Raw genomic sequence first — 22789 nt, forward strand, 5'->3', positions numbered from 1 at the left:
TTCTTCGATGACCGTCGCAGACACGATGGGCCGAATGGCCTCCTTCTGTGCCCTGAATGTTCTGTGTTTCTATGTACGAAAAGAAAATGCCATTTTGGCCGAGCAGCTTGTTTGGGGAGAAAGGGACGTGAAATGCAGAGACAAATAGGAAAAAGAGGCTTGGACTGATGGCCTGCAAGATCGTGCCATGTGCTTCCCTGGTGGTCTAGTGGTTAGGATTCGGCGCTTTCACCGCCGCGGCCCGGGTTCGATTCCCGGTCAGGGAACGTTATTTGCAAAGTGCTGTTCGTTCTGATGCCAGTGATTGCTCCTGATCGCTATCAGTTTTACACTGCTGTGGTTGCAACAAGGGGCTGCCCATCATTCCTTTATCTCACAACCCATTAGAGTGACACACAATGTACTTTCTTGCCTTCCGTAAAATGCCAGTATTTATTTTTAAAGAGTCGTGACGCTGATCAAAGTTTGTGGGAAGGTTTTTGTTGCCATTTCCAGCAGATTTGGAAAAGATCTGCTGCCTGACACTCTAATTGTCGCCAACCTTTAACTATAGCTCACAGTGTCAGCACAGTCACTGTTTTTTAGACTTTTATGTCTCTTCTGCCACTACATCTCCTTAACAACACCAGCTGATCACAGCACCGCTTTCTTCAAAATGAGGCCCAGTGCAAAAAAAAATGCACGGTTTCAAAGCGAAGGGAGGTGTGCAAAATTGGAAGGAGTGTGCGACTGGATATAATGGGCCTGAGGCAGTGAGAACATCTCTTGAGCATAAAGACATTCAGTATCTGAAAGAAGCAGGCTGATGAGCTCTTTCAGTTTATTTATCCTGGCATCTGCAAAACCCATCGTCTCTCAAAGTCCATCATCTTTCATCCATTTTGTGTGCATGCCTACCCGAACTTGGTGCTGTCATTGTCTGAACCAGTGTTTTATGTTGTTCGATGACCGTCACAAACACGATGGGCCGAATGGCCTCCCACTGTGCCGTGAATGTTCTATGTTCCAATGTGCTAAAAGAAAATGCCATTTTGGGCGAGCAGCTTTTTTTTGGATCGAAAGAGACCTGAATTTCAAAGGGACAATTAGGAAAGAAAAGGTTGGACTCCTCTCTCGCATGCATCAGCCATAGCTTCCCTGGTGGTCTAGTGGTTAGGATTCGGCGCTCTCACCGCCGCGGCCCGGATTCGATTCCCGGTCAGGGAAGATTGCTTTCTTGGTGCTCGTCGTTCTGGTGCCAACGAATGTCCCATCACTGAGCCCAATGCTTGCTCCTGATCAACATTAGCTTTTTCGCCAACATAAATGCTAATCGAGCAGCGGGCAGCCGATCATTCTTTAATCGAACAAGCCATTAGAGCGACATACAATGCACTTTCATGCCTTCTGTAAAATGCCTACATTTCTTTAAAATGTGTTGACGCTGATCAAAGTTTGTGGGAAGATTTTTGTTGCCATTTCTCCCAAGATTCGGAAAAGACCTGTTGCTTGTCACTTTAATTGTCGCCAACCTTTAACTGTAGCTCACAGTGTCAGAACAGTAACTGTTCTCATTAGCCATTTATGTCTCTCCTGGCACGACATCTCCTTAACAACACCAACTAATCACAGCACCTCTTTCTTCAAATTGAATTCCAGTGTAAAAAATGAGCGTTTTCAAAGCTAAGGAAGATGTGCAAGATTGGAAGGAGTGTGCGACTGGAGATAATGGGCCTGAGGCAGTGAGAACATCTCTTGAGCATAAAGACATTCAGTATCTGAAAGAAGCAGGCTGATGAGCTCTTTCAGTTTATTTATCCTGGCATCAGCAAAACCCATCGTCTCTCAAAGTCCATCATCTTTCATCCATTTTGTGTGCATGCCGACCCGAACTTGGTGCTGTCATTGTCTGAACAAGTGTTTCATGTTCTTCGATGACCGTCGCAGACACGATGGGCCGAATGGCCTCCTTCTGTGCCCTGAATGTTCTGTGTTTCTATGTACGAAAAGAAAATGCCATTTTGGCCGAGCAGCTTGTTTGGGGAGAAAGGGACGTGAAATGCAGAGACAAATAGGAAAAAGAGGCTTGGACTGATGGCCTGCAAGATCGTGCCATGTGCTTCCCTGGTGGTCTAGTGGTTAGGATTCGGCGCTTTCACCGCCGCGGCCCGGGTTCGATTCCCGGTCAGGGAACGTTATTTGCAAAGTGCTGTTCGTTCTGATGCCAGTGATTGCTCCTGATCGCTATCAGTTTTACACTGCTGTGGTTGCAACAAGGGGCTGCCCATCATTCCTTTATCTCACAACCCATTAGAGTGACACACAATGTACTTTCTTGCCTTCCGTAAAATGCCAGTATTTATTTTTAAAGAGTCGTGACGCTGATCAAAGTTTGTGGGAAGGTTTTTGTTGCCATTTCCAGCAGATTTGGAAAAGATCTGCTGCCTGACACTCTAATTGTCGCCAACCTTTAACTATAGCTCACAGTGTCAGCACAGTCACTGTTTTTTAGACTTTTATGTCTCTTCTGCCACTACATCTCCTTAACAACACCAGCTGATCACAGCACCGCTTTCTTCAAAATGAGGCCCAGTGCAAAAAAAAATGCACGGTTTCAAAGCGAAGGGAGGTGTGCAAAATTGGAAGGAGTGTGCGACTGGATATAATGGGCCTGAGGCAGTGAGAACATCTCTTGAGCATAAAGACATTCAGTATCTGAAAGAAGCAGGCTGATGAGCTCTTTCAGTTTATTTATCCTGGCATCTGCAAAACCCATCGTCTCTCAAAGTCCATCATCTTTCATCCATTTTGTGTGCATGCCTACCCGAACTTGGTGCTGTCATTGTCTGAACCAGTGTTTTATGTTGTTCGATGACCGTCACAAACACGATGGGCCGAATGGCCTCCCACTGTGCCGTGAATGTTCTATGTTCCAATGTGCTAAAAGAAAATGCCATTTTGGGCGAGCAGCTTTTTTTTGGATCGAAAGAGACCTGAATTTCAAAGGGACAATTAGGAAAGAAAAGGTTGGACTCCTCTCTCGCATGCATCAGCCATAGCTTCCCTGGTGGTCTAGTGGTTAGGATTCGGCGCTCTCACCGCCGCGGCCCGGATTCGATTCCCGGTCAGGGAAGATTGCTTTCTTGGTGCTCGTCGTTCTGGTGCCAACGAATGTCCCATCACTGAGCCCAATGCTTGCTCCTGATCAACATTAGCTTTTTCGCCAACATAAATGCTAATCGAGCAGCGGGCAGCCGATCATTCTTTAATCGAACAAGCCATTAGAGCGACATACAATGCACTTTCATGCCTTCTGTAAAATGCCTACATTTCTTTAAAATGTGTTGACGCTGATCAAAGTTTGTGGGAAGATTTTTGTTGCCATTTCTCCCAAGATTCGGAAAAGACCTGTTGCTTGTCACTTTAATTGTCGCCAACCTTTAACTGTAGCTCACAGTGTCAGAACAGTAACTGTTCTCATTAGCCATTTATGTCTCTCCTGGCACGACATCTCCTTAACAACACCAACTAATCACAGCACCTCTTTCTTCAAATTGAATTCCAGTGTAAAAAATGAGCGTTTTCAAAGCTAAGGAAGATGTGCAAGATTGGAAGGAGTGTGCGACTGGAGATAATGGGCCTGAGGCAGTGAGAACATCTCTTGAACATTATCAGTACCTGAAAGGAGGGAGATGAGATCTTTGAGTTTATTTCTCCTGGTTTCAGCAAAACCCATCGTCCCTCAATGCCCAACATCTTTCATCCATTTCGAGTGCATGCCGACCTGAACTTGGTGCTGTCATTGTCTGAACAAGTGTTTCATGTTCTTCGATGACCGTCGCAGACACGATGGGCCGAATGGCCTCCTTCTGTGCCCTGAATGTTCTGTGTTTCTATGCACGAAAAGAAAATGCCATTTTGGCCGAGCAGCTTGTTTGGGGAGAAAGGGACGTGAAATGCAGAGACAAATAGGAAAAAGAGGCTTGGACTGATGGCCTGCAAGATCGTGCCATGTGCTTCCCTGGTGGTCTATTGGTTAGGATTCGGCGCTTTCACCGCCGCGGCCTGGGTTCGATTCCCGGTCAGGGAACGTTATTTGCAAAGTGCTATTTGTTCTGATGCCAGTGATTGCTCCTGATCGCTATCAGTTTTGCACTGCTGTGGTTGCAACAAGGGGCTGCCCATCATTCCTTTATCTCACAACCCATTAGAGTGACACACAATGTACTTTCTTGCCTTCTGTAAAATGCCAGTATTTATTTTTAAAGAGTCGTGACGCTGATCAAAGTTTGTGGGAAGGTTTTTGTTGCCATTTCCAGCAGATTTGGAAAAGATCTGCTGCCTGACACTCTAATTGTCGCCAACCTTTAACTATAGCTCACAGTGTCAGAACAGTCACTGTTTTTTAGACTTTTATGTCTCTTCTGCCACTACATCTCCTTAACAACACCAGCTGATCACAGCACCGCTTTCTTCAAAATGAGGCCCAGTGTAAAAAAAAATGCACGGTTTCAAAGCGAAGGGAGGTGTGCAAGATTGGAATGAGTGTGCGACTGGATACAATGGGCCTGAGGCAGTGAGAACATCTCTTGAGCATAAAGACATTCAGTATCTGTAAGAAGCAGGCTGATGAGCTCTTTCAGTTTATTTATCCTGGCATCTGCAAAACCCATCGTCTCTCAAAGTCCATCATCTTTCATCCATTTTGTGTGCATGCCTACCCGAACTTGGTGCTGTCATTGTCTGAACCAGTGTTTTATGTTGTTCGATGACCGTCACAAACACGATGGGCCGAATGGCCTCCCACTGTGCCGTGAATGTTCTATGTTCCAATGTGCTAAAAGAAAATGCCATTTTGGGCGAGCAGCTTTTTTTTGGATCGAAAGAGACCTGAATTTCAAAGGGACAATTAGGAAAGAAAAGGTTGGACTCCTCTCTCGCATGCATCAGCCGTAGCTTCCCTGGTGGTCTAGTGGTTAGGATTCGGCGCTCTCACCGCCGCGGCCCGGGTTCGATTCCCGGTCAGGGAAGATTGCTTTCTTGGTGCTCGTCGTTCTAGTGCCAACGAATGTCCCATCACTGAGCCCAATGCTTGCTCCTGATCAACATTAGCTTTTTCGCCAACATAAAAGGGAAGTTAGATTATGAAAAGAAATTAGCAAAAAATATAAAAACAGATAGCAAGAGTTTCTATAGTTATATAAAAAGAAAAAGGGTGGCGAAGGCAAACATTGGTCCCTTCGAGGATGAGACCGGGAAATAAATGGTGGGAAACATGGAGATGGCAAAAATGCTGAACAAATATTTTGTTTCAGTCTTTACAGTAGAGGACACTAAGAATATCCCAACACTGGACAAACAGGGGACTCTCGGGGGGGAGGAGCTAAATACGATTAAAATCACTCAGGAGATGGTACTCAGTAAAATAATGGGACTCAAGGCGGATAAATCCCCTGGACCTGATGGCTTCCATCCTCGGGTCTTGAGGGAAGTGGCAGTAGGGATTGTGGATGCTTTGGTGATAGTTTTCCAAAATTCCCTGGACTCAGGAGAGGTCCCGGCAGATTGGAAAACTGCTAATGTAACACCGTTATTTAAAAAGGGTAGTAGGCAGAAGGCTGGAAATTATAGGCCAGTTAGCTTAACATCTGTGGTGGGTAAAATTTTGGAGTCTATTATTAAGGAGACAGTAACGGAACATTTAGATAAGCATAATTTAATAGGACAAAGTCAGCATGGCTTTATGAAGGGGAAGTCATGTCTGACAAATTTGCTTGAGTTCTTCGAGGATATAACGTATAGGGTGGATAAAGGGGAACCAGTGGACGTAGTGTATTTAGACTTCCAGAAGGCATTCGACAAGGTGCCACATAAAAGATTATTACTTAAGATAAAAAATCACGGGATTGGGGGTAATATTCTGGCATGGGTGGAGGATTGGTTATCAAACAGGAAGCAGAGAGTTGGGATAAATGGTTCATTTTCGGACTGGCAACCAGTAACCAGTGGTGTTCCACAGGGGTCGGTGCTGGGTCCCCAACTCTTTACAATCTATATTAACGATTTGGAGGAGGGGACCGAGTGCAACATATCAAAATTTGCAGATGATACAAAGATGGGAGGGAAAGTAGAGAGTGAGGAGGACATAAAAAACCTGCAAGGGGATATAGACAGGCTGGGTGAGTGGGCGGAGATTTGGCAGATGCAATATAATATTGGAAAATGTGAGGTTATGCACTTTGGCAGGAAAAATCAGAGAGCAAGTTATTTTCTTAATGGCGAGAGACTGGAAAGTACTGCAGTACAAAGGGATCTGGGGGTCCTAGTGCAAGAAAATCAAAAAGTTGGTATGCAGGTGCAGCAGGTGATCAAGAAAGCCAACGGAATGTTGGCTTTTATTGCTCGGGGGATAGAATATAAAAACAAGGAGGTATTGCTGCAGTTATATAAGGTATTGGTGAGACCGCACCTGGAATACTGCATACAGTTTTGGTCTCCATACTTAAGAAAAGACATACTTGCTCTCGAGGCAGTACAAAGAAGGTTCACTCGGTTAATCCCGGGGATGAGGGGGCGGACATATGAGGCGAGGTTGAGTAGATTGGGACTCTACTCATTGGAGTTCAGAAGAATGAGAGGCGATCTTATTGAAACATATAAGATTGTGAAGGGTCTTGATCGGGTGGATGCAGTAAGGATGTTCCCAAAGATGGGTGAAACTAGAACTAGGGGGCATAATCTTAGAATAAGGGGCTGCTCTTTCAAAACTGAGATGAGGAGAAACTTCTTCACTCAGAAGGTGGTAGGTCTGTGGAATTTGCTGCCCCAGGAAGCTGTGGAAGCTACATCATTAGATAAATTTAAAACAGAAATAGACAGTTTCCTAGAAGTAAAGGGAATTAGGGGTTATGGGGAGCGGGCAGGAAATTGGACATGAAGCTGAGTTCGGATCGGTCAATGCCCTGTGGGTGGTGGAGAGGGCCCAGGGGCTATGTGGCCGGTTCCTGCTCCGACTTCTTGTGTTCTTTAGATTTGTGGTTGGGATCAGATCAGCCATGATCTTATTGAATGGCGGAGCAGGCTCGAGGGGCCGATTGGCCTACTCCTGCTCCAATTTCTGATATTCTTATGTTCTTATAAATGCTAATCGAGCAGCAGGCAGCCGATCATTCTTTAATCTAACAAGCCATTAGAGCGACATACAATGCACTTTCATGCCTTCTGTAAAATGCCTACATTTCTTTAAAATGTGTTGACGCTGATCAAAGTTTGTGGGATGATTTTTGTTGCCATTTCTCCCAAGATTCGGAAAAGACCTGTTGCTTGTCACTTTAATTGTCGCCAACCTTTAACTGTAGCTCACAGTGTCAGAACAGTAACTGTTCTCATTAGCCATTTATGTCTCTCCTGGCACGACATCTCCTTAACAACACCAACTAATCACAGCACCTCTTTCTTCAAATTGAATTCCAGTGTAAAAAATGAGCGTTTTCAAAGCTAAGGAAGATGTGCAAGATTGGAAGGAGTGTGCGACTGGAGATAATGGGCCTGAGGCAGTGAGAACATCTCTTGAACATTATCAGTACCTGAAAGGAGGGAGATGAGATCTTTGAGTTTATTTCTCCTGGCATCAGCAAAACCCATCGTCCCTCAATGCCCAACATCTTTCATCCATTTCGAGTGCATGCCGACCCGAACTTGGTGCTGTCATTGTCTGAACAAGTGTTTCATGTTCTTCGATGACCGTCGCAGACACGATGGGCCGAATGGCCTCCTTCTGTGCCCTGAATGTTCTGTGTTTCTATGTACAAAAAGAAAATGCCATTTTGGCCGAGCAGCTTGTTTGGGGAGAAAGGGACGTGAAATGCAGAGACAAATAGGAAAAAGAGGCTTGGACTGATGGCCTGCAAGATCGTGCCATGTGCTTCCCTGGTGGTCTAGTGGTTAGGATTCGGCGCTTTCACCGCCACGGCCCGGGTTCGATTCCCGGTCAGGGAACGTTATTTGCAAAGTGCTGTTCGTTCTGATGCCAGTGATTGCTCCTGATCGCTATCAGTTTTACACTGCTGTGGATGCAACAAGGGGCTGCCCATCATTCCTTTATCTCACAACCCATTAGAGTGACACACAATGTACTTTCTTGCCTTCTGTAAAATGCCAGTATTTATTTTTAAAGAGTCGTTACGCTGATCAAAGTTTGTGGGAAGGTTTTTGTTGCCATTTCCAGCAGATTTGGAAAAGATCTGCTGCCTGACACTCTAATTGTCGCCAACCTTTAACTATAGCTCACAGTGTCAGAACAGTCACTGTTTTTTAGACTTTTATGTCTCTTCTGCCACTACATCTCCTTAACAACACCAGCTGATCACAGCACCGCTTTCTTCAAAATGAGGCCCAGTGTAAAAAAAAATGCACGGTTTCAAAGCGAAGGGAGGTGTGCAAAATTGGAAGGAGTGTGCGACTGGATATAATGGGCCTGAGGCAGTGAGAACATCTCTTGAGCATAAAGACATTCAGTATCTGAAAGAAGCAGGCTGATGAGCTCTTTCAGTTTATTTATCCTGGCATCTGCAAAACCCATCGTCTCTCAAAGTCCATCATCTTTCATCCATTTTGTGTGCATGCCTACCCGAACTTGGTGCTGTCATTGTCTGAACCAGTGTTTTACGTTGTTCGATGACCGTCAAAACACGATGGGCCGAATGGCCTCCCACTGTGCCGTGAATGTTCTATGTTCCAATGTGCTAAAAGAAAATGCCATTTTGGGCGAGCAGCTTTTTTTTGGATCGAAAAAGACCTGAATTTCAAAGGGACAATTAGGAAAGAAAAGGTTGGACTCCTCTCTCGCATGCATCAGCCGTAGCTTCCCTGGTGGTCTAGTGGTTAGGATTCGGCGTTCTCACCGCCGTGGCCCGGGTTCGATTCCCGGTCAGGGAAGATTGCTTTCTTGGTGCTCGTCGTTCTGGTGCCAACGAATGTCCCATCACTGAGCCCAATGCTTGCTCCTGATCAACATTAGCTTTTTCGCCAACATAAATGCTAATCGAGCAGCGGGCAGCCGATCATTCTTTAATCTAACAAGCCATTAGAGCGACATACAATGCACTTTCATGCCTTCTGTAAAATGCCTACATTTCTTTAAAATGTGTTGACGCTGATCAAAGTTTGTGGGAAGATTTTTGTTGCCATTTCTCCCAAGATTCGGAAAAGACCTGTTGCTTGTCACTTTAATTGTCGCCAACCTTTAACTGTAGCTCACAGTGTCAGAACAGTAACTGTTCTCATTAGCCATTTATGTCTCTCCTGGCACGACATCTCCTTAACAACACCAACTAATCACAGCACCTCTTTCTTCAAATTGAATTCCAGTGTAAAAAATGAGCGTTTTCAAAGCTAAGGAAGATGTGCAAGATTGGAAGGAGTGTGCGACTGGAGATAATGGGCCTGAGGCAGTGAGAACATCTCTTGAGCATAAAGACATTCAGTATCTGAAAGAAGCAGGCTGATGAGCTCTTTCAGTTTATTTATCCTGGCATCTGCAAAACCCATCGTCTCTCAAAGTCCATCATCTTTCATCCATTTTGTGTGCATGCCTACCCGAACTTGGTGCTGTCATTGTCTGAACCAGTGTTTTATGTTGTTCGATGACCGTCACAAACACGATGGGCCGAATGGCCTCCCACTGTGCCGTGAATGTTCTATGTTCCAATGTGCTAAAAGAAAATGCCATTTTGGGCGAGCAGCTTTTTTTTGGATCGAAAGAGACCTGAATTTCAAAGGGACAATTAGGAAAGAAAAGGTTGGACTCCTCTCTCGCATGCATCAGCCGTAGCTTCCCTGGTGGTCTAGTGGTTAGGATTCGGCGCTCTCACCGCCGCGGCCCGGGTTCGATTCCCGATCAGGGAAGATTGCTTTCTTGGTGCTCGTCGTTCTGGTGCCAACGAATGTCCCATCACTGAGCCCAATGCTTGCTCCTGATCAACATTAGCTTTTTCGCCAACATAAATGCTAATCGAGCAGCGGGCAGCCGATCATTCTTTAATCTAACAAGCCATTAGAGCGACATACAATGCACTTTCATGCCTTCTGTAAAAAGCCTATATTTCTTTAAAATGTGTTGACGCTGATCAAAGTTTGTGGGAAGATTTTTGTTGCCATTTCTCCCAAGATTCGGAAAAGACCTGTTGCTTGTCACTTTAATTGTCGCCAACCTTTAACTGTAGCTCACAGTGTCAGAACAGTAACTGTTCTCATTAGCCATTTATGTCTCTCCTGGCACGACATCTCCTTAACAACACCAACTAATCACAGCACCTCTTTCTTCAAATTGAATTCCAGTGTAAAAAATGAGCGTTTTCAAAGCTAAGGAAGATGTGCAAGATTGGAAGGAGTGTGCGACTGGAGATAATGGGCCTGAGGCAGTGAGAACATCTCTTGAGCATAAAGACATTCAGTATCTGAAAGAAGCAGGCTGATGAGCTCTTTCAGTTTATTTATCCTGGCATCAGCAAAACCCATCGTCTCTCAAAGTCCATCATCTTTCATCCATTTTGTGTGCATGCCGACCCGAACTTGGTGCTGTCATTGTCTGAACAAGTGTTTCATGTTCTTCGATGACCGTCGCAGACACGATGGGCCGAATGGCCTCCTTCTGTGCCCTGAATGTTCTGTGTTTCTATGTACGAAAAGAAAATGCCATTTTGGCCGAGCAGCTTGTTTGGGGAGAAAGGGACGTGAAATGCAGAGACAAATAGGAAAAAGAGGCTTGGACTGATGGCCTGCAAGATCGTGCCATGTGCTTCCCTGGTGGTCTCGTGGTTCGGATTCGGCGCTTTCACCGCCGCGGCCCGGGTTCGATTCCCGGTCAGGGAACGTTATTTGCAAAGTGCTGTTCGTTCTGATGCCAGTGATTGCTCCTGATCGCTATCAGTTTTACACTGCTGTGGTTGCAACAAGGGGCTGCCCATCATTCCTTTATCTCACAACCCATTAGAGTGACACACAATGTACTTTCTTGCCTTCCGTAAAATGCCAGTATTTATTTTTAAAGAGTCGTGACGCTGATCAAAGTTTGTGGGAAGGTTTTTGTTGCCATTTCCAGCAGATTTGGAAAAGATCTGCTGCCTGACACTCTAATTGTCGCCAACCTTTAACTATAGCTCACAGTGTCAGCACAGTCACTGTTTTTTAGACTTTTATGTCTCTTCTGCCACTACATCTCCTTAACAACACCAGCTGATCACAGCACCGCTTTCTTCAAAATGAGGCCCAGTGCAAAAAAAAATGCACGGTTTCAAAGCGAAGGGAGGTGTGCAAAATTGGAAGGAGTGTGCGACTGGATATAATGGGCCTGAGACAGTGAGAACATCTCTTGAGCATAAAGACATTCAGTATCTGAAAGAAGCAGGCTGATGAGCTCTTTCAGTTTATTTATCCTGGCATCTGCAAAACCCATCGTCTCTCAAAGTCCATCATCTTTCATCCATTTTGTGTGCATGCCTACCCGAACTTGGTGCTGTCATTGTCTGAACCAGTGTTTTATGTTGTTCGATGACCGTCACAAACACGATGGGCCGAATGGCCTCCCACTGTGCCGTGAATGTTCTATGTTCCAATGTGCTAAAAGAAAATGCCATTTTGGGCGAGCAGCTTTTTTTTGGATCGAAAGAGACCTGAATTTCAAAGGGACAATTAGGAAAGAAAAGGTTGGACTCCTCTCTCGCATGCATCAGCCGTAGCTTCCCTGGTGGTCTAGTGGTTAGGATTCGGCGCTCTCACCGCCGCGGCCCGGGTTCGATTCCCGATCAGGGAAGATTGCTTTCTTGGTGCTCGTCGTTCTGGTGCCAACGAATGTCCCATCACTGAGCCCAATGCTTGCTCCTGATCAACATTAGCTTTTTCGCCAACATAAATGCTAATCGAGCAGCGGGCAGCCGATCATTCTTTAATCTAACAAGCCATTAGAGCGACATACAATGCACTTTCATGCCTTCTGTAAAAAGCCTATATTTCTTTAAAATGTGTTGACGCTGATCAAAGTTTGTGGGAAGATTTTTGTTGCCATTTCTCCCAAGATTCGGAAAAGACCTGTTGCTTGTCACTTTAATTGTCGCCAACCTTTAACTGTAGCTCACAGTGTCAGAACAGTAACTGTTCTCATTAGCCATTTATGTCTCTCCTGGCACGACATCTCCTTAACAACACCAACTAATCACAGCACCTCTTTCTTCAAATTGAATTCCAGTGTAAAAAATGAGCGTTTTCAAAGCTAAGGAAGATGTGCAAGATTGGAAGGAGTGTGCGACTGGAGATAATGGGCCTGAGGCAGTGAGAACATCTCTTGAGCATAAAGACATTCAGTATCTGAAAGAAGCAGGCTGATGAGCTCTTTCAGTTTATTTATCCTGGCATCAGCAAAACCCATCGTCTCTCAAAGTCCATCATCTTTCATCCATTTTGTGTGCATGCCGACCCGAACTTGGTGCTGTCATTGTCTGAACAAGTGTTTCATGTTCTTCGATGACCGTCGCAGACACGATAGGCCGAATGGCCTCCTTCTGTGCCCTGAATGTTCTGTGTTTCTATGTACGAAAAGAAAATGCCATTTTGGCCGAGCAGCTTGTTTGGGGAGAAAGGGACGTGAAATGCAGAGACAAATAGGAAAAAGAGGCTTGGACTGATGGCCTGCAAGATCGTGCTATGTGCTTCCCTGGTGGTCTAGTGGTTAGGATTCGGCGCTTTCACCGCCGCGGCTCGGGTTCGATTACCGGTCAGGGAACGTTATTTGCAAAGTGCTGTTCGTTCTGATGCCAGTGATTGCTCCTGATCGCTATCAGTTTTACACTGCTGTGGTTGCAACAAGGGGCTGCCCATCATTCCTTTATCTCACAACCCATTAGAGTGACACACAATGTACTTTCTTGCCTTCCGTAAAATGCCAGTATTTATTTTTAAAGAGTCGTGACGCTGATCAAAGTTTGTGGGAAGGTTTTTGTTGCCATTTCCAGCAGATTTGGAAAAGATCTGCTGCCTGACACTCTAATTGTCGCCAACCTTTAACTATAGCTCACAGTGTCAGCACAGTCACTGTTTTTTAGACTTTTATGTCTCTTCTGCCACTACATCTCCTTAACAACACCAGCTGATCACAGCACCGCTTTCTTCAAAATGAGGCCCAGTGCAAAAAAAAATGCACGGTTTCAAAGCGAAGGGAGGTGTGCAAAATTGGAAGGAGTGTGCGACTGGATATAATGGGCCTGAGGCAGTGAGAACATCTCTTGAGCATAAAGACATTCAGTATCTGAAAGAAGCAGGCTGATGAGCTCTTTCAGTTTATTTATCCTGGCATCTGCAAAACCCATCGTCTCTCAAAGTCCATCATCTTTCATCCATTTTGTGTGCATGCCTACCCGAACTTGGTGCTGTCATTGTCTGAACCAGTGTTTTATGTTGTTCGATGACCGTCACAAACACGATGGGCCGAATGGCCTCCCACTGTGCCGTGAATGTTCTATGTTCCAATGTGCTAAAAGAAAATGCCATTTTGGGCGAGCAGCTTTTTTTTGGATCGAAAGAGACCTGAATTTCAAAGGGACAATTAGGAAAGAAAAGGTTGGACTCCTCTCTCGCATGCATCAGCCATAGCTTCCCTGGTGGTCTAGTGGTTAGGATTCGGCGCTCTCACCGCCGCGGCCCGGGTTTGATTCCCGGTCAGGGAAGATTGCTTTCTTGGTGCTCGTCGTTCTGGTGCCAACGAATGTCCCATCACTGAGCCCAATGCTTGCTCCTGATCAACATTAGCTTTTTCGCCAACATAAATGCTAATCGAGCAGCGGGCAGCCGATCATTCTTTAATCGAACAAGCCATTAGAGCGACATACAATGCACTTTCATGCCTTCTGTAAAATGCCTACATTTCTTTAAAATGTGTTGACGCTGATCAAAGTTTGTGGGAAGATTTTTGTTGCCATTTCTCCCAAGATTCGGAAAAGACCTGTTGCTTGTCACTTTAATTGTCGCCAACCTTTAACTGTAGCTCACAGTGTCAGAACAGTAACTGTTCTCATTAGCCATTTATGTCTCTCCTGGCACGACATCTCCTTAACAACACCAACTAATCACAGCACCTCTTTCTTCAAATTGAATTCCAGTGTAAAAAATGAGCGTTTTCAAAGCTAAGGAAGATGTGCAAGATTGGAAGGAGTGTGCGACTGGAGATAATGGGCCTGAGGCAGTGAGAACATCTCTTGAACATTATCAGTACCTGAAAGGAGGGAGATGAGATCTTTGAGTTTATTTCTCCTGGTTTCAGCAAAACCCATCGTCCCTCAATGCCCAACATCTTTCATCCATTTCGAGTGCATGCCGACCTGAACTTGGTGCTGTCATTGTCTGAACAAGTGTTTCATGTTCTTCGATGACCGTCGCAGACACGATGGGCCGAATGGCCTCCTTCTGTGCCCTGAATGTTCTGTGTTTCTATGCACGAATAGAAAATGCCATTTTGGCCGAGCAGCTTGTTTGGGGAGAAAGGGACGTGAAATGCAGAGACAAATAGGAAAAAGAGGCTTGGACTGATGGCCTGCAAGATCGTGCCATGTGCTTCCCTGGTGGTCTATTGGTTAGGATTCGGCGCTTTCACCGCCGCGGCCTGGGTTCGATTCCCGGTCAGGGAATGTTATTTGCAAAGTGCTATTTGTTCTGATGCCAGTGATTGCTCCTGATCGCTATCAGTTTTGCACTGCTGTGGTTGCAACAAGGGGCTGCCCATCATTCCTTTATCTCACAACCCATTCGAGTGACACACAATGTACTTTCTTGCCTTCTGTAAAATGCCAGTATTTATTTTTAAAGAGTCGTGACGCTGATCAAAGTTTGTGGGAAGGTTTTTGTTGCCATTTCTAACAGATTTGGAAAAGATCTGCTGCCTGACACTCTAATTGTCGCCAACCTTTAACTATAGCTCACAGTGTCAGCACAGTCACTGTTTTTTTAGACTTTTATGTCTCTTCTGCCACTACATCTCCTTAACAACACCAGCTGATCACAGCACCGCTTTCTTCAAAATGAGGCCCAGTGTAAAAAAAAATGCACGGTTTCAAAGCGAAGGGAGGTGTGCAAAATTGGAAGGAGTGTGCGACTGGATATAATGGGCCTGAGGCAGTGAGAACATCTCTTGAGCATAAAGACATTCAGTATCTGAAAGAAGCAGGCTGATGAGCTCTTTCAGTTTATTTATCCTGGCATCTGCAAAACCCATCGTCTCTCAAAGTCCATCATCTTTCATCCATTTTGTGTGCATGCCTACCCGAACTTGGTGCTGTCATTGTCTGAACCAGTGTTTTATGTTGTTCGATGACCGTCACAAACACGATGGGCCGAATGGCCTCCCACTGTGCCGTGAATGTTCTATGTTCCAATGTGCTAAAAGAAAATGCCATTTTGGGCGAGCAGCTTTTTTTTGGATCGAAAGAGACCTGAATTTCAAAGGGACAATTAGGAAAGAAAAGGTTGGACTCCTCTCTCGCATGCATCAGCCATAGCTTCCCTGGTGGTCTAGTGGTTAGGATTCGGCGCTCTCACCGCCGCGGCCCGGGTTCGATTCCCGGTCAGGGAAGATTGCTTTCTTGGTGCTCGTCGTTCTGGTGCCAACGAATGTCCCATCACTGAGCCCAATGCTTGCTCCTGATCAACATTAGCTTTTTCGCCAACATAAATGCTAATCGAGCAGCGGGCAGCCGATCATTCTTTAATCTAACAAGCCATTAGAGCGACATGCAATGCACTTTGATGCCTTCTGTAAAATGCCTATTTTTCTTTAAAAAGTGTTGACGCTGATCAAAGTTTGTGGGAAGATTTTCTGTCTGAAGATGCTGTCAACATTGGGTCATTGGGAGTCTCATGGTCGCGTGTAACGCAAATTAAACCACTTGGAACACAAAAGGGGGAAATGAGAAAAAATCAGGAGTGAGACACATTATTCCATCGTACAAATTATTTTGTTTTCACTGCCTCTGTAAAAAGACTGTCTGAATGGTATTGTCTCTTTAAAAGCCTTTGTCAATATTTCGATGCTGTTGGCTGTCGCTCCGTTTCCTTCCCTCAAGTTTAAAGGATCTACTGCTGTCTCTGTGATAACAATCTGATGAAATCTCGTGGAATGGACTATAGCATTGTTGCACAGTGTTAAAGTCAGAGTAGACGACTTCGAAAAAAAAATCTGGGTTTAGTTGTATTCGGAACTTTGAGCATGTTTAGCAGACACGAAATCTTTATAAGAGAAGAATGGAATGTTGCTCTTCTTCATTCGGCAAAGTTTTTTTAAAAAGTTAACTTGAAAGCTGTGAACGGCTGTGTGGCACAGGTTGGTGATGCCTGTGTCCGTCTTCTTCCTGCTAAGAAGTTGACGGCTTCCACAAAAAATTGTGTATCTTTTGTTTTTGGTTTCTAGTATGTGCTTGACTCTGCTTGAACCTTGTCAACAATCAGAAGAAGGAGAAAATGTTGAAGTGAACGATGAAAACGTTGTTACTCTTACAGATGAGCGCTAATAAAGAATCCCTGGTAGTGAATCGAGCCACGATCCAATGCGATTGAGAGAAATGGCATCGTGGTTATACTCTCTTGTCTGTGGTATGTTTTTGCTCATGGTTGGTTTACAATGGTACTGAATAAAACTCTCATCTATGAAACGTTTGCCTTTGTCCAACCGAGCCTTGTTATCCATCGGGCTGAATGGGTGGAAGAAGTAAATGATCACTGTCGTATCTCTGGGACTGCTTTTACCGATGTGACCCGAGATGAGTCTTTGTGTTGGTATAATTGCTCGGTGAAATGCTTTGAGAATCAATGAATCAGTTTTGGACGGCAGAGTTAAGGTCCTTACAACAATGGAATGCGGGGACAATATTATATTTCTGTTATGTTTGCGCCAGGGTGCTTACGGTGTAAATTAAATAACAACTTTGTACGTGTATTAAGAAAGAGGATTGCGCGTCGCAGCTGCAGCCTTTTATGTGATGCAGTGACGAATGTATGGGACACTATGATTGTTTACAATAAAAAGTCCGTTATCAGATTGTTCACAAAAGGGGCTCGGCCTCCGTGTGGAGTGATATCAATGGTCTGGGGTAATGATGGAACCATCCTCAGTCACTTTCTCACTGCGTGGTGGCATGGTAATGAAACCTCTTACACGTAAAACTTTTCAACCAACAATGGAATATTGCCATGAACATCTGTGTAAATACTTCACATACGTACACAGGCAATATTGGGAGGTTGCACGTAACACTTCCACTCTCCTGACATTTTTGTGTGGGAGAGCAGGCAATATGATATCGTTTCCTATAAGGGTGAAACATTTATCCTATCCTAATGTGATTTGTCGCAGAAATATAATAAATGTTCACGGTCCTTGTCCAGTGTCCAAATTAGAGTAAAACATGACCGTCTAGATACCCAAGCGGCCTGAGTAACACTGGGAGCGGCGTCCCTTAATGCTGAGTAATGAGGTCCTCGTGAACAAATTACAAAGCGTTGTAAGATGTACAAGCAGTGGTCCACCCCATGAAAGGTGAGCTCGGGGCTGAATCAGCCATGGCTCAGGAGCTTGTAAATATGGTAATTACTGAATCATAAGATTTATGGGATAAAATTAAGAGCAATTACTTCGGATCCTTTAAAGATATCTTGGGCTGTGGTCTGTCTCGATATTCAAGCTGTCATGGATGGCTAGAAAATGTCACTACAACAGACCATAGGCACTTAATTACCCTACTGGGCTGGAGTCAACTTTCTAGTCATCTTAGCCAGTTTGCTAATGGTAACCTGCGCTCCTGGGCCCTACTGTCCGGACTGTGTACTGAAATGGTTTGCCAATAGTTCTGGTGAATCCCACAGGATGTTAATGCTATACTCTTATGTTGACGTGAGACTAATTATAGGGGGGCTCCGATACGTTTGTAAAGACCGAGAAGACTGGGGATCCACCTTTGATACCGCAACAGGCAGCTATCTGCACTATCATGTAACAAGTTGCCTGGATAATAAGTTTGGATGGATAAGCTTTCCACCCACTCAGCCGATTAGAGAGAACGTAACTCGGGTGATTGTAACCCATGTGTGGAAACTTGTGAGCCTATGTTATATAGTGCTAGACGTGGACTGTTATGTTTTAGAACTAAATGTAATATTGTGACTATTGATATGATCGATTGTCAGACTATATATATGTATTGTATTGTGTACACGGTACTCGATCGATATCAATGTGTGACGGTTCCTTGTTGAATGCTCCACAATGGTATATTGTAAGACTGTGGGACAGTTTAACTATTCGATTAGTAATATGGAGGTGGGACTAAATATCAAGAAAAGTAGACAATTAATAGGTAATGAGCATGTGAAGATGGAACTGAACAAGTTGAAATATAGTGATTGGAGGTTAGATTTGGGAACTGAAGACGATATGGATCAGATAAAGGTGATCCAAACGAGAACAGAGCGTGAGTTTAAGCACTCATGGTGGGAGTCGTTACTAGGGTGGGAGCCGTTAAGAGGGTGGGAGCCTTTACTGGGTCGCATTGTTACTAGGCTGGGAGTCTTTGCTAGGGTGGGAGCTGTTACTAGGGTGGGAGATATTACAAGGGTGGGAGTCGTTTCTAAGTGGGAGCAGTAACTAGCGTGGTCACCATCAGCCACTGGAAATTTCGAATATTGCATTGCACCCCATAGTTTGCATTGTGACCTCTCAGATTCTGTTACTGATCATCATGTTAACACTTTGCAGTTGGGCGAAGAAGATAATGTCATTGACCCAACTGTCAGAAGAGCAACTGAAGCCTGTAATGTACACACAGTCCACCTCACCATACACAGTCCATCTCATCATACACAGTCCACCTCACTATATGATGCATAAGAAGAAATAAAAAGTGGTGAATATGTTGGAAATGTTGGAGAGTTAATGGTTAATAATCGAAATAACCTGTATAACTACAAATGGTTATGAAAGCAACAGGCTTTATAAGATAAACAGGAAACTAGAAGGGAATTGGGAGAAGAGGCGATGGACTTCTTCAAGTGTCTGATAACAATCTACAAAGGGGTGTTGCAAAGAGATAGTGTTTGGGATTGCATCGACCATGAGTGATTATTGTACAACTTAGTGATTAGTGTAATAAACATAGGTAGAGGGATCAATTAACCATGGTATAGAGTGGTGGTTTAGGTAAATAAGCTGTCAATAAACTGTTCTTGAAAGGTTCCGAGGACAGTTTGTCAGGAAGTCTTGTTTATGGAATGTACTCAACTAAGACTGTTTATTTAATAAGTTGTTCTTGAAAGAATCCAAGAACAGATCAGTCATGAAGTCTTATCTGTGAGGTATACCTTTGAAGTCAGAAAACTGAAGTGTATAAGAAGGGTGGATAGTTCCAGAGTTAGTTGGGAGAGCTCGAAAGAGAGAGGGATCCGGAGCTATTCCTGTATACGGTATAAATTGACCACCTGCACTGTAAAGGATTACAGTCTGTTCTGTATATTCCACCATCAAGTGTCTTGTACTTACTCGAAGCATGTGGTGGTGAAACTTAGGAGGAAGAAGGTCAACAGCCCGCAAGGATCTATCCTTGACACCCTCCGATTTCTCCGCTACATGCAGCATCAGATACACACATGTACTCTAACCATACCCAGCTCTACCTCACCTACCTACCTCTCTCGATCCTTCCACTGCCTTCGATTTGTCACGCTGCTTGTCCGAAATTCAGTAATGAATTTTCCTCCAATTAAATATTGGGAAGACCGAAACCATTGTCTTTGGCCCCACCACAAACTCCATTCCATAGCCACCGACTCGATCCACCTGCTGAGCCACTGTCTCAAGCTGAACCAAACTTTTCACAACGTCGGAGTCCTATTTGACTCTGTGCTGAGCTTTTGACCACATAGTCTCTCCTCACCAAGTCGGTCTATTTCCACCTCTGTAACATCGCCCGTCTACACCCTGCCCATCTCCCGTTGAAACCCTCATCGATGCTTTTGTTACCTCTAGACTTGACTATTCCAATGCTCTCCTGGCCGACCTCCGGTATCCCACCCTCCATAAACTTGAGCTCATCCAAAACCCTGCTGTCCATATCCAAACTCACACCAAGGCCCGTTCACCATTCACCCCTATGCTTGTTGACATACATTCGCTCCCGTTCCGACAACGGCTCGATTTAAAATTAACATTCTTTCTTTCGAATCCCCCTCTATCTCTGTAACCTCCTCCAGCCCGATAACCCTCTCTGCATACCTTCAATTACTGCCTTTTGCGCATCCCCGATTTTAATCGCTCCACCAATCGCGGCAGTTCCTTCAAATACCTAGGCCCGAAGCTCTGGAATTCACTCTCTAAATCTCTCAGCCTCTCTACCTCTCACTCATCCGTTAAGACGTCCCTTAAAACGTAACTTTTTTTGACCAAGTTTTAGGTCACCTGCCCTAATATCTCATTTTGTGGATCGGTACCAAATTTTATCTGATAACGCTCCTGTGAAGCACCTTGGGGTGTTTTCTTTAGTTAAAGTCGCTATGTATGCAAGTTGTTGTTAATTGTAAGGTCTCCCACCATTTAAAGAAGTAAGGATATGGTAGTGAGCTTGATAACTGCAAAGCATCTATTGCTGCACCGTGTCCATCACCAACCCAGATGAACCCTTTCGAGAGGATGTATAAAGTGCGGCTAAGGATATATCACGGGGTGAAGCACCAAGCACCAGCGAGCAGGAGGAGCTGGAAATAGTTCTATATTTCTCCCCTGGGGAGGCCGAGAAACAACTGTCCTTGGCTGAGGGTCCCAGTCTTCAAGAGAATTAAGACTTGGTCGCACAGACCTAATGTGCAGGCCGTGGAGACATTCATCTCCCACATTCTGGAGATGGCCGATTAGTTGGAGAAGTTCAAGAGCCGCATTTGTAAGACAACGCATGAGGTATGTGAGGCCAGGCAGATCACTCTGGACAATGTGACAGTCCAGGTGATTCCAGCAGCAGCAAGGAATCTGGTGGAGATTCTAAGGGAGTTCGTTACTTCTGAATGGCAGCTATTACGGCTTCCATAGATTAATTGTGTGATGCCTTTAACAACATCATATCTCAGGGCTTTCACAACTTCATTGTAACAATTTGGTCTGTCTCACGCTGACCTTCAGCGCAACCGAGCCCATTCCCAGTACCAATGACATGCAAGAAATGGTTGCTGATTTCAGTGTTTCTGATGACGTGGTTAATGAGGTTGTTTCATTCCAGTTTGTGGTTATGGACTGAACCCAGTAGGCATGGCAAGTACAAGTGAGATGAGAGCAGAAGCAGGCCCTGCGAGCACATCAACATTCTATCTCGTAGAAGCTGCGGCACAGAAGCAGGCCATTCGGCCCAACAGGTCCAGCCAGTTTTTACGCTCCTCCCTCCCTACTTCACCTCACCGTATCAGAATATCCTCCTATTCCTTTCTCCCTCGTGTGCTTATCTAACTTCCTCTTGAATGCATCTATGCTAGTCGCCTCAACTACTCCTTGTGGTAGCACATTGCACATTCTAACCACTCTCTCGATAAAGAAGTTTCTCCTGAATTCCTTAGAAAACATAAACATAGAAAACATAGAAAATAGGAGCAGGAGTAGGACATTCGTCCCTTCGAGCCTGCTCCGCCATTCAATATGATCATGGCTGATCCTTTATCTCATGTCCAAGTCTCATTGCTGTTCCGGTATTGAACCTGACACAGAATGGCTGACGGGAAGATAGTTTGCGTTAGATTGATAACAGTCATAAATTAAAATGTTATATTCCTTATACTCAAGTTGACCAGGCTTAAACAATGTTTTGGTGCAGGAATTAAGTGTTCGACTATCCGAGATGTGGAAAGATATGGGCTGCTTGACAGGTGTTCAATGATTTCAGTCTGGAGTCAATCGGCTGAGTGCCCCGGATCAGGTCGGAGGCTGGTGGCTGCACCCTGTGGATTATCAGGGATGAAATGTAACTTCGGCGGGGCGGAATTATAGGCCGCAGTGCATCGGCCGCTCGTTTTGCACCCCATGACTTCAATGGAAAGGAGAATTGAGTGGGATGTATAATGGGCGGCCCATCCATTACCGTCTGTGTTGTGCCCTGGTCGAAGTTGAATTTTACCCTCCTTGTTTCTGAGTTGCTTTCACCAGGGTTTTCTGTCTTTGCACGTTTAGAATCTGCTTCTTTAGAAACTAAAGGTCTGACACAACTGGTGGAGTGGCGGGATGGGGAAATCTCGGGCCCACAGACGGGTTGCGTCTGACTCCAGTCGGTTTAAATTCGTGGGTGAAAATAAAGCGCTGCGGCCTTGTGTTTGAGAGCTCGGCTCTCCCCGAGAGTGGCGCTCATCGCTGGGAGCGCCCATTCGTGGAATCAGCCCTGACATCAACAGCACTTGCAGAATGAAATCTTTCCATCACAAACTGTTCTCTGGCAGACTGTACACACAATCGCAGAGTATCCCATCGCACACTACTTCCCCAGATGACTTACAAAATTCAATGCTCTCTGAAAAAAAACTGGGGTTGAAATTGGTCTCCGGCAGTAGTGCAAAATGAGCGAAAGCGCAAAATGAGCGACAGTGTAAAATGAGCGATAGAGCACCAGCAGCCCGTTTTATTGTTGGTCCGATTTTCCAAACAATTGATTTCAATGTTAAAGGAAATCGGGCGGATTGTAGAAGGGGCTGCTGATTCGTTACCGAACGTTTTACACTACGGCCGGAAATCAATTTATGCCCTATGGTTCAC

The 22789-nt window shown here is 44.9% G+C and overlaps 15 non-coding genes across 15 annotated transcripts; all 15 read left to right on the forward strand.

Annotated features, from left to right (window-relative positions):
• Positions 1 to 194: 194 nt before the first annotated feature.
• On the forward strand, positions 195 to 266 carry trnae-uuc (transfer RNA glutamic acid (anticodon UUC)). The gene has a single exon. It is a non-coding gene; the product is annotated as a tRNA-Glu (tRNA).
• An 868-nt stretch (positions 267 to 1134) lies between these two features.
• On the forward strand, positions 1135 to 1206 carry trnae-cuc (transfer RNA glutamic acid (anticodon CUC)). Its single transcript has one exon. It is a non-coding gene; the product is annotated as a tRNA-Glu (tRNA).
• An 894-nt stretch (positions 1207 to 2100) lies between these two features.
• Positions 2101 to 2172, forward strand: trnae-uuc (transfer RNA glutamic acid (anticodon UUC)). The gene has a single exon. It is a non-coding gene; the product is annotated as a tRNA-Glu (tRNA).
• Positions 2173 to 3040: 868 nt separating this feature from the next.
• On the forward strand, positions 3041 to 3112 carry trnae-cuc (transfer RNA glutamic acid (anticodon CUC)). Its single transcript has one exon. It is a non-coding gene; the product is annotated as a tRNA-Glu (tRNA).
• Positions 3113 to 3997: 885 nt separating this feature from the next.
• trnae-uuc (transfer RNA glutamic acid (anticodon UUC)) lies at positions 3998 to 4069 on the forward strand. The gene has a single exon. It is a non-coding gene; the product is annotated as a tRNA-Glu (tRNA).
• An 868-nt stretch (positions 4070 to 4937) lies between these two features.
• On the forward strand, positions 4938 to 5009 carry trnae-cuc (transfer RNA glutamic acid (anticodon CUC)). Its single transcript has one exon. It is a non-coding gene; the product is annotated as a tRNA-Glu (tRNA).
• Positions 5010 to 7905: 2896 nt separating this feature from the next.
• On the forward strand, positions 7906 to 7977 carry trnae-uuc (transfer RNA glutamic acid (anticodon UUC)). The gene has a single exon. It is a non-coding gene; the product is annotated as a tRNA-Glu (tRNA).
• Positions 7978 to 8844: 867 nt separating this feature from the next.
• On the forward strand, positions 8845 to 8916 carry trnae-cuc (transfer RNA glutamic acid (anticodon CUC)). The gene has a single exon. It is a non-coding gene; the product is annotated as a tRNA-Glu (tRNA).
• An 897-nt stretch (positions 8917 to 9813) lies between these two features.
• Positions 9814 to 9885, forward strand: trnae-cuc (transfer RNA glutamic acid (anticodon CUC)). Its single transcript has one exon. It is a non-coding gene; the product is annotated as a tRNA-Glu (tRNA).
• Positions 9886 to 10779: 894 nt separating this feature from the next.
• trnae-uuc (transfer RNA glutamic acid (anticodon UUC)) lies at positions 10780 to 10851 on the forward strand. The gene has a single exon. It is a non-coding gene; the product is annotated as a tRNA-Glu (tRNA).
• An 868-nt stretch (positions 10852 to 11719) lies between these two features.
• trnae-cuc (transfer RNA glutamic acid (anticodon CUC)) lies at positions 11720 to 11791 on the forward strand. The gene has a single exon. It is a non-coding gene; the product is annotated as a tRNA-Glu (tRNA).
• Positions 11792 to 12685: 894 nt separating this feature from the next.
• Positions 12686 to 12757, forward strand: trnae-uuc (transfer RNA glutamic acid (anticodon UUC)). Its single transcript has one exon. It is a non-coding gene; the product is annotated as a tRNA-Glu (tRNA).
• An 868-nt stretch (positions 12758 to 13625) lies between these two features.
• Positions 13626 to 13697, forward strand: trnae-cuc (transfer RNA glutamic acid (anticodon CUC)). The gene has a single exon. It is a non-coding gene; the product is annotated as a tRNA-Glu (tRNA).
• An 885-nt stretch (positions 13698 to 14582) lies between these two features.
• On the forward strand, positions 14583 to 14654 carry trnae-uuc (transfer RNA glutamic acid (anticodon UUC)). The gene has a single exon. It is a non-coding gene; the product is annotated as a tRNA-Glu (tRNA).
• Positions 14655 to 15523: 869 nt separating this feature from the next.
• Positions 15524 to 15595, forward strand: trnae-cuc (transfer RNA glutamic acid (anticodon CUC)). The gene has a single exon. It is a non-coding gene; the product is annotated as a tRNA-Glu (tRNA).
• The last annotated feature ends 7194 nt before the right edge of the window (positions 15596 to 22789 follow it).

This window comes from Heptranchias perlo, chromosome 2, assembly GCF_035084215.1.
Source record: "Heptranchias perlo isolate sHepPer1 chromosome 2, sHepPer1.hap1, whole genome shotgun sequence".
NCBI classification, from domain to species: domain Eukaryota; kingdom Metazoa; phylum Chordata; class Chondrichthyes; order Hexanchiformes; family Hexanchidae; genus Heptranchias; species Heptranchias perlo.